Consider the following 14,381-nt stretch of genomic DNA (forward strand, 5'->3'; position numbering starts at 1 on the left):
TTGATGACAGTGTCTTTTGCTTTACAGAAGCTTTTCAGTTTCATGAGGTCCCATTTATTGATTGTTGCTCTTAGAGCCTGTGCTGTTGGTGTTCTGTTCAGGAAGTTGTCTCCTGTGCCAATGAGTTCTAGGCTGTTCCCCACTTTTTTTCCAACTGATTTAGAGTATCTGGTTTTATGTTGAGGTCCTTGATCCACTTGGACTTTAGTTTTGTGCAGGGTGATAAATATGGATCTATTTTCATTTTTCTGCATGTAGACATCCAGTTGGTCCAGCACCATTTGTTGAAGATGCTGTCTTTTTTCCATTGAATGGATTTGGCTTCTTTGTCAATAATTGAGTATTCATAGGTGTATGGGTTTATTTCTGGGTCTTCTATGCGGTTCCAGTGATCCTCCTTTCTGTTTCTATGCCAATACCATGCAGTTTTTATTACTGTTGCCCTGTAGTACAGCTTGAGATCGGGAATGGAGATACCTCCAGATGATCTGTTGTTGTACAGGATTGTTTTGGAGATTCTGGGTTTTTTGTTTCTCCATATGAAGCTGAGAATCTTTTTTTCAAGGTCCGTAAAAAATTGAGTTGGTATTTTGATGGGAATTGCATTGAATCTGTAGATTGCTTTTGGCAGGATGGCCATTTTCACAATGTTAATCCTACCAATCCATGAGCACGGGAGATCTTTCCATCTTCTGAGATCTTCTTCAATTTCTTTCTTCAAAGACTTGAAGTTTTTCTCAAACAGGTCTTTCACTTGCTTGGTTAGAGTCACACCAAGGTACTTTATGTTATTAGTGGCTATTGTGAAGGGTGTTGTTTCCCTAATTTCTTTCTCAGCCTTTTTGTCTTTGGTATACAAGAGGGCTTCTGATTTTTTTGAGTTGACTTTGTATCCTGCCACTTTGCTGAAGGTGTTTATCAGCTGAAGAAGTTCTCTGGTTGAATCTTTGGGGTCTCTCATGTATACTATCATATCATCTGCAAATAGTGACACTTTGACCTCTTCCTTTCCGATTTGTATCCCCTTGATCTCCTTTAGTTGTCTTATTGCTCTGACTTTCTTACTTTTTAAAAATGGTTAAAGAGCATGTTTTTATGTGCCTGGGAGGTCTATGGCAAAAGACAGAATGGTGTCATAGTCTACTGCATTAGCAGCACTGCAAGTTATATTTGTAAGCAATTCTGGAAGCAGTTCCAGAATCAAGCTGCTGGCATCAAATGAGGGCTTTGAGTCATCACAGAATAACTGTTCTTCAAAGTTTAGGTTGAGTACTCAATTCATCCTTCATATGACTTTATAAGGTAGCAGATGCCAGGCAGACCATTCTGTGGTGTTTTAACTAGCCACTGAACCTTTACAAACCACAGAGCTTTTTGAAATTTGTTCCTGAAATACTGCTGTTAAATATACAGCCATCCATGTGGCTGGGTCCTCAAGCACATGTAAACGAAAAGTAATTGGGTTTTTTTCATTGTGTGTGAGAAGGTGGGCTCAATCATTCCACACACATGTAAAGGTCAGTGTCAAACTTCAAGTATTGGCCCTCCCATGCACCCTGTTTGCTACTAAGTATTATCAAGGCTAGCTGGCCTGCAAAATTTCATAATTCATCCCCATCTCTCTTAATTTAGGAGTGCTGGGATTACACATGCCTGCTATCACATTTGACTTTAGTCCTTAATTGCAAACACTCTACCCAATAAACCATCTCCCCAACTCCCAAAAGTCATATTTTCAAAACATTTATAATTTCAAACAGATGGAAAATATAAAATGTTTGCTACATAAACTGGTGACATGTATGGAAAACAATCTATAGACTTTGAACAAAAATACTGTCCTTGCCTCAATCTTCTTCCCATCAAGATATATGTGTGACACTTTTATTTAGGAGGAGGTATAGTACGAGGTGAGACATCGTCTCACTTGGTAGACCAGATTAGCCTGAAACTTGCAGTTATCCTGAGGGCTAGCATTGCATGAATATCTCCTACGAAGCACTTTTCAAAGACAAAATGGAATCCCTCCCTAATTTTATTGCCTTTGACACATACCATTTTCTAGTCTTTCCTTCATATGACTATTTAACAAACAAGCCTGTTTTTAAAGTCATTCTTCCTAATAACAATTCGTAATATTGGTTCTTCAGTTGGATCCACATCAAGTGTGCATTTTGGTTAGTGTTAAGGGGTGGAGTGGACTGGAAATCAACCCCACAGGCATGGGCCTCCCAGCTTGCACTTTCCAGAGTAGCACCCATTCCCAGCCTCCAATGCTGCCTGCAATTTCTTCATTCCCAGTGTGCTCCTCTTCTGAATTCCTGTCAAATTAAAAGCACTAACCTCAAACTGAAGTGGAAAGGTCACACACAGCCTCTTTCTATACATTCTATCTGAGCTTTCTTCTGCTGTTGTGTACTTCAATTCTAATTCAGTTTGGGGACAGGTGATATTTTGAGTCCAGTTAGATGTGTACCTACCAGAGGAAAAGAATCTTGTCATTTCAAGGATGTCTCTGACAAACTGACTACTTTATTGTCTGGTTCTGAAGAGCATTACCAAAAATGACTTCGACTTAAACTTTTTCAGTTCAATTATGGAAAGGATATAAATATAAATTTTTCTCTCTCTTTTTTTAATGGGGTTTTGGGACAGGGTGACACAATGTAACCCAGGTTGTGCTCTCAAGACTTAATATGCTGTTTTCTTGGGTTTTCAAAGTTTGTCACTCCCCACACACAGAGGACCAAAAACTGTTATCATCTCTACATAACTGACTCTTGAATCCCTAACCTTAAACTTCTGTCTCTGCCCCAGCATGCTTGCTTGCCTTCATTACAACTGATTGCTGCTCCCATTTTTTCTATCTTTGCAAATGTTTTACATTAATTACTCTCATTGTCTTTCAAAATTCCACTAGTTTTTCCTTGTAACCACTTCTTTACTCTTTATAATATACTAAAAACCAAAATTAAAAAATGAGAAAACCAAGATTAAATATCAGGCTTGCCTTTACCTGGTCATCCCTAGCACACAAGCACTAGAACCCTCAACAATACATACATACATACATACATATATATATATATATATATATATATGTATGTATGTATGTACATATACATATATATGTATATACATGTATATGTACATATATATATATATATGTATGTATGTATTTGTATGCATGGAGAGAAAAGCTAGAACATCCATCAATAATAGCATAGATCTATGTAACTTAGCCATCTTTCACACAGACTTTTCCAACACCATTTTTTAATTCTCATCTAACATCTAATGCTTCTGCCAAAGATGACTTTGGCTGTGCTCTGATAAAGCCACCCAGAGACTTTTTCACTACATATAAATTACTGAAGTAATTGGGTGTTTCTCGAGTCGTCAGGAAATGTACTATTTCTATTTTATTTCCAGGGATTATTCAAAAGACAAACCTTAACAAAAATTAAAAAAATAAGAATAAAATAAACCATATACAGGTAAAGTTAATTACTTCTTTTAATCAACATTGTTTTAAAAACTTATTTTGTTCCTGAAGGTAACTTGTAAGCTTAAATTGCCAGGAGGTTATGATATAATGACTTTTTTGGTTACTTGAATAGTCACAACTCTACATCAGTTGATCCTTCCTCCCAAACAAAGACATCATGGCTAACAATTTATGGTATTAAACATATTTAATGGTTAAGTCTATCTTTTTACACACTATTGGAAATTAATTGGTAATTAAGAGTGGTGGGGAGTGATGGCTGTCAGAGTTAGTTGGAACATATTTCAAAATTTCCCATATGTTAGTAGTTCATCATCATCACTCAGCTCAGCGACCCAAGACGATACAGTTGATTGTAGAGGAATGACATTTCCAGGTGAATTCCATTATAAAAGTAAATTAATTCCCAGTCATGACCTTATGGACCATGAGATAGTCCCTCAGCAGTCACAAGCCTGTAAATGGAAGATGAATGCAGTCATTCATTTGGCATGTGCCAGATAGAAATATTTTTAGTTTTTCCCTTACTCATTTAATGTTCATTTTAAAATGCACACCCAAAAGGACTTGATATTTAATTCTTTATAAATTGTAAACACTTCACAGTGTGGTATTTAAATATCTTACAGAGTTTGTCTGTAAACAGAAGTTGCTTCAAGGCATATTCCAGATACAGGCTGGTATAAAATTTTAGATTAACAATGAATGCCAATACCATCCACCATTTGGATAGAAAAAGGCACATTTAGTGCAATGAGTGTTACAGATGTTTGCGTTTTAGTGATTATAATCATGGCTATCTGCAGAACATGTTTTCATGATAAATCCTGAATTATAGGCAATACTTTGAAAGATCTATTCAAAAAGCTCATATTAAAATAAAAATTACATATTCTATATCCCTATCATATTACTGCATCCCAAATGGAATGCAACATTAGGTTGCATAACAGCATGACTAAGAAATTTGAGTGGCTTGGATTTGGAATAATGTTGAATTGGGAGTATCAGAAAGAAAATGGCTTGAGTTGGGGGAGGAAAGGAACCTGCTCTTGAATAATCAATTTTCCAGAGTATTATATTAACAAAGCCAGTATTAACAAAGCATTAATTACCTACCTGCATAAAAATAAACCTTTTGTATTAAAAAACAGACTATGGAAGAGACAGTTGGCCTATTTTATTAGTCTTGTATTCATAACTAGTTAATATCAAAGTAAATTCAATCATTGACACAAACATAAAACTAAGATTTTAAGTGGCAACAAAAGTGAGTAGTAAGAGAAGACAAGGAACAGGAAAGGAGATTTCTACAGAGGGCCTCTGAAAGACTCTACTCAAGGTATCAAAGGAGATACTGAGACACATAGCCAAACTTTAGGCAGAGTGTCAGAAACCTTATGGAAGAAGAGGGAGATAGAAAGACCTGGAGGAGACAGGAACTCCACAAAAAGACAAACAGAGCTGAAAAACCTGGCCCAAGGGGCCCTGCAGAGACCAATACTCCAATATACTCCAACCAGGGACCATGCATGGAGAGGACCTAGACCCCCTGCTCAGAGGAAGCCAATAGGCAGCTCAGTTTCCAAGTAGGTTCTCTGGTAAAGGGTACAGGGCCTGTCTGTGACATGAACTCAGTGGCTGGCTCTTAGATCACCTCCCTGTGTGGGTGCAGCCTTGACAGGCCACAGAGAAAGATCATGCAGCCATCCCTGATGAGACTTGATAGGCTAGGGGCAGGTAGAAGGGGAGGAAGACCTCACTTATCAGTGGACTAGGAAAGGGTTATAGGGGGAGAAGGGAGAGGATGGGTGAGACTGGGAGATGAGGGAAGGGGCTACAGCCAAGATAAAAAGTGAATAAATTGTAATAAATAAATAAAACAAAACAAAAAAGTGAGTAGGGAAATTTCATTATAAATATCAAGGGTTAGGCAGATGGCCCAGTGGGTAAAGACATTTGATTCCAAGCCTAATGACTTCAGTTTAATCTCTGAGATCTACAAGGAGTTTGGACATAACTGACTCCCAAAAGTTGTTTTCTGATCTCTGAAAGTGTGCTTATAGCATGTGTGTGTGCACATGTGTACACATATACACTAAATAAATACATACATAAAATAAATGGCAGAACATAAGAGACTTTGAAAAGAAAATTTATATTTATTATAATTTTAACTCATATGCACAGAGTTGTAAATAGCACTGTGTTGTTTTATTAACAGAAATCAGAGCCAATAGTGTAACAACTTTATCTTTCGGTAAATGTTAGACAACCCACACAAACTTACTGTTACATTTTAGTTATGCAGTATATATGCCAATGTGCCCAGAAGCTTTGTGCAAGCCAAGTTCACAACACTTTTCATTTCTGGGCTCTAGAATACCTGCTCCTCTTCTAGTGTTCAAGAAATCCAATGGGAAACCCTGATGTAATTCATGTTCACATTCCACAAAGGGAGTCAGACTATAGGTGAAAAGAATTTAAACATTATACAACTAACAGTTGTTTTGTTTTGTTTTAACTAACAAGAAAAATGTGACTGGTTTCTTAAAATTGTCTTCTCAAAATGTGTTCTGACTCTTCCAGAATGGCCTGTGTCACATGTTCTCCTTCTTAGGTACCAGTGACTCATGAAACTAGAGAAGTGCATGCAATTTCCCCTCTGTGTGCCTGAAGGATACATGGCTGTGCCATTCCTGGAAAAGCTCTGATTTTAGGACTAAATATCAGATTGTTTTTTTTTTTCTAGAAGTTTGTTTTAATCACATAGCAGACTTTCCTATAATCATCTAAAGCTGCAACTATAAATGTTTATAGGGAATTTTTAACAAATAGTGAAGAATGTCTCGATTTGTCTGAAGTAAAATTTACCTAACGCATCTACTAAGCATCTTTTCAATGTCCCAGCCACATTTCATTTCAACACAAGCAGTGTAAGTTTTTCACATATAAACCAATCCTCCAGTGATATGGACACCAACTGAATATCTCTGCTAGAGTCCAATTATGACACAAACACCTAGAAATAATTCAGACTCCATTGGTTAATGTTTCAGTGTTGTTATAATATTCTTTTGGAATATATACACCTTACCCTTGTTCATTCAAATGCTGATTTCTCTCCCCCACTCTCTGGTTTCAATCTGGACATTGAATTGTGATATTTATTCTAAACATCACCTGTCTCAACTTTGTGTAAACATGCCAAAATAAAACAACCAGCCACAATGTTGAGCAATGGAGAGGAAGGAGTAGGAGGGAGAGGGGAGGAGCCAGAGGACAGGAAGGAGCGGGAGGCAGAGGAGAAGTAGAGAGGAGCAGAAGCTGGGAGAGCAGAGGCTGAAGGAGCGGTCTTGGAATGATGTGGAGAAATGAACCAGACCTAAGATATCACTAAAAGCAAGTATAATGGCTAAAATCTGAATAGTAGGAAACTATGTGGGCTTGGAGGTTTAGGATGGAATAAGTATTGTCCAGCATTGTGCTCTAGGTTAACTAAATAAATCCCTGTCTCTGTGTGGTGATTTGGTTATACAGCTGTTTAGGAATGACTGCAGCTTTACTAAAAGATCATCAATAGTAAATATTTATAATTAAATACAACAGTTCAGTCTACAGATGGCACTCTACTTCAAGCACCAGTCACATCTATATGTCTTCCCAGCTGGTTTACGGTCCTTATAAATCACCTCTTCCTCATGTTTAATCATTTGCTGACATTCGTCATGGAACTCAGAAGGACTTCACTTGTTTTTTTGTGTTTACCCATTTATTATGAATTATTACCTAAGTAAAAGCCAAAGAGAAGGGGAATATAGCACAAGGAATAAGAAATAGAGGATAAAGTCACCAGGATGGTTGAGCAGGTTCTATTGTCCAGTTCCTCCATGGGACCAGCAATCTGGAAGCCTTCCAAATCCTATTCCTTTGAAGTTTTATGAAAGCCTTCTCATTATATAGGAATAATAATTATATAGGAATAATTGGTCACTGGAGATAGTCATTCCCTAGGTCCTCAAGCCACCTTTTTAGTCATGTGACTGGTTCCCCTGGCAACCAGATCCCATCTTGTGGTTATGAGGACTTTCCAGTATTCCCTCATTAAACTAAACTCAGGTGTGATTGAAACAAACTAGTTATGAACAACAAAAGATATTCCATTTAACTTTGTTGTTCCTAACACTTAGGAATTCAAAGAGTTTTAAGGAGCTCTGGGCTAGAAACATCGATAAACATAAAATGCATGTGTTTCTAATCTGAAGTTAAAATATTACTGCAGTTGTTGAAGACTGGCCTTGGAACATCAGGACATGACATTGGGAGTTTCTTTTCACCTCTTTTCACTTCCTGTGCGACCTTCTCTTGACATTTTGAATGTATAAGAAAACTCTGAAGGTATGTACATGTCACGGATAGGAGTCTATAATCTTTAGAAAATTCTTCTTTATGTTGAGTCCAAACTGGAACTATGAAAACTCTGGCCCACTGCTTCTACTTCTATTCTTGAAAGCAATGAATTTTAGTATCTTGTTGTCAATTTGCCGCTTGGACTTAAAGTTTGCCATGCAAGATCATTAACTATTATTACAAGGACTTGATAATGTCACTGGGAAATAGGCAGTTCCTGATTGTTTGCATATGCTATATTAGTCAGGAATGTCTACAGCTCCAAAGAAAAACATGCCTGCCCAAATAGCTAAAGGAGTGAGGCGTTCTCTCCTAAGAACCTAGAAAGTTAATTGCTGCTGTCAGCTCTGCAGTCAGTGATGATCACAAATATTTTTCTCTGCAATCCTCTTTGTGATTATTTCCTATGTTAAAGGTAAGAAGAAAAGGAAAGTTCAATGATTTTTCCAGCTATATCTCTTTTTCTCAAGGAAGCAACAAATTTCCAGAATTACTCTTACCAGACTGTATGTCATAACTCCTTGTTCTTGGCCCTTAACGATTCCATATGACTTAGTAAGTGATCATTAATTAATAAGTGACTGGATATAGTCTTATCAACATTGCCATGTAAAGAAAAGTCTGTCTGTTAGAATAATTTAACTTCATATAAAATTGAATAAAAAACAATAAAAAATAGCATTCTTTTTTGAAAAGGGGAGAGCTATCCATAAGAAACAAAGTGAAACACATTCCAGGAATCCTTCTTGCTTGCTAGCAGCTGAAAACTCAAGTGCTTTCAATGGTAAGCAGCTGAATTCTGTCTTAAATAAGAAACATTAAATGTGTGGTCAATAAGTTTCTGTGGAGGTTTTCCTAGTGCCATTTTAAAACACAATAGGTAAATTAAAATATTTTAAAGTTCCAGACAGAAACAAAAATAACTAGGAGATTTACAAAAAGCAAAATCCCAGGATTCACTTCAGCCTCCTTACAGAAAACTTCAATATTTAAAAAGAAAAATGTTGTTGTAGTGTGTGTGTGTGTGTGTGTGTGTGTGTGTGTGTGTGTGTTCTTGCTAGTCTATATGTAGGTACCTGTAGAGGTCGAATCCCCCAGAAATAGCTACAAGTGTTTATGAGCCTTTCAATGTGAGTGCTGAGAACCAAACCCCAGGTCATATGAAGGACAAGACCAGAAAGTGATCTTTACCACTGAGCTATCAATCCTGTCCATAGAAAATCCTGCATTTAGTGAGATCTCTAAGTTGTTTGAAATGTGTACTTCCTTCCATCCTTCACTGCCAAGTTTTCTTGATTATGTGGTTATTCAGTGAGTGTTCTTTTTGTTGTTGTTGCATACTCCTTCTCAGAACTCTCAGTGTTACAATGATGTAGACTCCATTTATGTAGAACTAGAGAATTCAATTTGATGGGGGTGAAATAAATGTATACATTACCTCAGAGTCTCCCAAGCTCAACTGGATTGACATCTTAGACCCGATTGTTCTTTGTTAGGTGGAACTGTCCTGAGCAATGTTGGCTGCTTAGTAGCATTCCTAGCCTCAATTAACAGGATGCCAGTAGGAATCACGACTCTAGCTGTGAAAACCAAGAATGTTTCCAGACCCTGCCAAATTTCTTAAAGGGACCAAATAGCTCTGATTGAGAAGCAATGCACCAAAACAAAACATCCACACTTGACAAAGAATCTGCCAAACAGAGGTTCCTTATTTCTCTGTAGTTCTCCCTTAACTTCTCATTCAGATGCCAATGTTTTTTTTTTCCTTTTTTTTCCTTCAGGCCATTCTATATTCCTGAGTTTTTTATTTTGTTAAAGGTTCTTTTTAAGTAATATTTGAAAATAGAGTGTAGGCTGAGGAGATGATTCAGTGTATGACAGCACTTTCTGTGTACCTGAGTTCAAATCCCCAACACCACATAAAACCCAGGTATAATGATGTGTACCTGTAACCCCAGGTGTCACAGGGGGTGGAGCCAGCTGCAAGCCTAACTCCATATTAAGTGAAAGATCTTGTACAGAGGAAGGGTTGAAGTGGTGAGTAATAGAGCAGAATACTTGACATTCTCTGTCCTCTCAGAATAGGCACACAGGAGTATGCATAAAATGCCATCAGCCATCACATGCACACATAAATGCACCACACACATATACCACACCTTAAAAAAATGAAAGAAAATAAAATAGAAGAAGGCATGTAGACAGCAAACTTCCTGATTGTTTTGTATCCACAAGAAAACTGATGTGGTCCTTACTACCTTATCTGAACATAGAAATCTATATTTGGTGTTCTTTCACCCTGTACTCTGAAAACTGCTTCACAAGTGTTCTCTATCTGAAGCCTGACACCAGTGTTATTTCCTACATATTTTAGCATAAATATGACATCAGACTCCATATAACTGTTATATTAAAGCATCAACACTTGACTATTAGTTTTCCAACAATTTTATAAGGTATAATTTAACATTTTCTTTCTATTTGTCTCTACTCCCTTCTACCTTCTGGTCACTTTCTCCCAGAATTTTATTCCTTAGTTATTATAATTTTTCCATTAGTTTGAACGCATACCTTTTTTTTCTATTAGTGATTATATTAAATGTGACAATATGAATCACAAATGTATCAAAGTCTAACAGAACCCAAGACAAACAATCCAAAAAAAAAAAAATCCAAGTATCTCCATATAGCTTAATTTTGTCTACACCCCTGGATTTTATAATATGACTTTGATCTGCATTTTAGCTTCCAAATTTGATATCACAACATATCAGGTATCTTTAGATTTATTACCCACAATGCAATTTTTTTTCTTTTTTCTTCTTGCTGCCTCCAGGGTCTCTTTTGTTTTCCCTCCCCTTTCTTATTCTGTTGCAACTTTAAGGGTTGACCCATTGCCCTGAGCATAATAGGTAATCACCCCACCACTGAGCTACATCACCAGCCTGCTCTCTTCTTTTGACTAGAAAAAAAATTATAGCTGATCCTATTATGAATCGTGCGGGAGTGGGCTTATCTAATGCCATGTTATCTTATGTTTATCTTGCCTTATTTTATTCCATTTTATTTTACCTTGTTTTCTCTGTAGTGATAAGAAATTGACCTGAAGGTGTCAATGCTACCACTGAGTGTTGGTCAAGATCCAGTGACACAAAGAAACGAAGTTTAGACAGAGTGGCAAGTTCAAAGATCTCAGTCCCACAGGGAATGCCTGCAGGAACAATCCCTTCTCCAGGGACTTTAGTGTTACAGCTCTCTTAGCTCAGATACTACAGATCTTAGACGATACTCAGTCAAATAGTTTGTGGACTTTATTGGGATGAACAAGAGCTGGGGTGCTATGGATTCTTTATTTGCATGGATAGGAATTCCTCGTGTTAGGCTGTGTGACTATCTCAAGAATTGCCAGGGTGAGGGTTGCAGGGCTATGTGTGTCAGGGCAAGCCAGCACAGAATAGGGAGGAAGCTATCCTAACTCTCTTGCTTGTCCCAAGATTCATTTGTTCGGAGTTTGGACATGTCTCAACCTCACCCTAGCTCCATGCTGGTTTCCTCGGTGGCACAGTCCATGTGCCTCACAACTGAGTTATGCCACCAATCTCTTTCACTTTTATTCTTAATGGATATATTTTAATCATAAAATTCTAAGCTGTCAAGTAGTCTGTTTTGTCTAATCAAATTTAATGAAATTACACTTATTTTGTTGGTGTGTGTACAACTGTAGGAGTTGTTTTTTCCTTCTAGCCTGTGGATTCCAGGGCTCTAATCTTAGCACTGGGTCTTGGTATTTAGAGCCTTCATAAATAAACTGATATCATTTTTCCTGCTGCACCTTTTAAACATCATCGGCCTTTTCCTCTGTCTACTGGAATTGTTTTCTTGGCTTTATCTTTTTGTTTTTATTATACTTGGGTCTATCTCTCCTCTCCTTCTCTTCCCATTATTTGACTTTTTTTCATCTTGGAATATCAGGTATCTGAAACTGCAGACTGAGGTCTTTGATAAGTTAGAGGAATTTCCTACCAGAATCTCTTCAATATACTTAATCATGTTCACAATACCATTTTACCATTCATTTCTGTAGCTAAGAAAATGAAAGTAAATATGACACCTAAATAAACTTTGGTGTATACCTTTGTCACTTAAGAATTTTTTTACTTCATATTTGTTCCAGAAATTATTTAATTAGAAAAATATTATGCAAGTATGTCATTGTTCATACCTATATTAGTATTTTCCACATAAATACGACAAATAGGATATGTATACATAGTCTTCACAGAAAGAGAAGGAGGGAAGAAGGAGAAAGAGATCTTATGAAATGATAACCTTATATACCTATAACCCCGGCACTTAGGAGATGGAGACAGGGATATCAGAAGTTAGCTTCACAGGAGATAGAAACAAATCTGAGGTAGTAATACCCTATGAAATAATACAAAATGAAATAATAAACAAATGAAACCCCTCACATAACTGTAAAAACTTGACAATTTCCAAACTAAATGGGGAAACTAGCAGGTTAGGGTACACTAGATTTACACTTCCTGCTTGTTCTTGAAAGTTAAACTTTTGTTGTAGTTGGATCTTAAATGGATTATAGAATGTGATTTTCTTTCTCCAACTTCTACTGATTTAAATATAAATCTCATCCACAAACATTTGAAAAGACCATAAAATTCATCATTAGAACACAATGCAGAAACTGTAAACAAAATAAACCACCTATTTAGGTATTTTTAAAATCCTTCCTATATAAATGTCTTTGGTGTTGCTATGAACAGTGGACAACAAATAACTCTGGAAGGAGGAAAATTAACTTCTCCCAGGGAAGGACCAATATAGAGTGGTCAGACTTAAAACCATATACACATACAAATAACAAAAGGCAGACTCAGCAATTCTATGTATATCTTTTTATGCATTCATACATATATGGATCAAATAATTAAAAATAAAATGACTGTCAAGTTGAGTAGGTGGAAGGGGTTTGAAGGAAGTTAACTGGGAAGGGCTAGAAGAAGGATGGGGGATGACATTCTATTTCATTTAATAATTTTTTAATTAAATTTAAAATATCCTTTCCATAAAGAATTTAATCATTAACATCACTATGTTCAGTTTTTCCTCAAGAATTCCAGAAAGAAATTCAAAGCTATTAAAGACAGATTTTGAGTCTGGATCTTAAATCAATAGAGATTGCTTTAGTCTTAGAAAACATTATATAGGGGAGACGACAAGATGGCAGCGCCAGGGGAACAGGGCGTCTAAGGAGCAGGACAACATTTCCTGTACAGCAACCAAGAGACTGAACTCTGGGCCCTAAAACAACAGCGATCGTGTTTCCCAGGTGAGAGGAAACCCCCACAGCGTGGGAATCAGTTGGGACCACTCTCAGGTCACCCAGCCAGAACCTGGAAGAGATCCCAGGTCATGCAGGCACTAGGTCCCCAGACCAGAGCCACATGCCTGCGTGTCGTGATCACCTTCCCAGGATGATCAGTAGGCACAAAAAACACCACAGACCGGGAGTCTCTGTCTCGAGAGAATCCTCAGGGAAGGAAGGAAACTATACTGACTTAAATCACCGAGTCCTTCCCTGGAAAAAGTCTCACAGACCAGTGGGTCCTAGCCGCCATCCCTGAGCTGTGCTCTAGACATAGACACAGTTTCTGCACACCAGCTATCTGGCACAGACTGAGATGTGTGCCCCAGGACAAAAAAGAGAGTGGGAGTCCCTGTCGTGAAAGAATCCACAGGGAAGGAAGGAAACTGTACTGACTTAAATCATCCAGTCCTTCCCTAGAAAAAGTCTCACAGACCAGTGGGTACTGGGCTCCAGCAGCATACACAAACAGTTGCTGCACCACAGCTCTCCAACTGTGTGCCCCAGGGCAACAGAGACTGGGAGTCACTGTAAGGAGAAATCCTCATAGAAAACTATCAAAGAGGACAGACTTAGGCCACCCAGTATATCCCTGGAATAGGTCCAACAGACCAGCCCAACCCAGAAACCTGCTGTGCACCAGATAGCCTGCTGTTACCAAGAAAGCAGTACCCACCCACCCACAGACTACCACTTGGGACTGGGACACAGAGCCCCAACCTCAGACCTATAAAAGCCTGGAATCCTCAAGATCAACCCCCAGATATGGCTCCAAGGGCCAACAAAACTGACCAAACCACGGGACAAACAAGTCACAGCAGCAGATCATTAAATTTACAGCAAGAAACCCAGAAGCAGGGCAACTGTCTTCAGGACTTCCCTGGGTGAGAGGAGAACCCTATCACCTAACAAAGACCACAGTTACTAGTCAGGTCTCTATCCCTGAGGGGAGCAGCAGCAACTCCTGAAAAACACCAGCCATCTAGTGACTATACACAAAAAGCTGAAAAGACATCGCTCAAAAAAACCCAGCTTTCTGCCATGGGGATTCTTTCCACCACAAGACCCCCAGGAACC

Source organism: Psammomys obesus, unplaced genomic scaffold (genome assembly GCF_907164565.1).
Source record: "Psammomys obesus unplaced genomic scaffold, mPsaObe1.curated_primary_1811, whole genome shotgun sequence".
Lineage (NCBI taxonomy): Eukaryota > Metazoa > Chordata > Mammalia > Rodentia > Muridae > Psammomys > Psammomys obesus.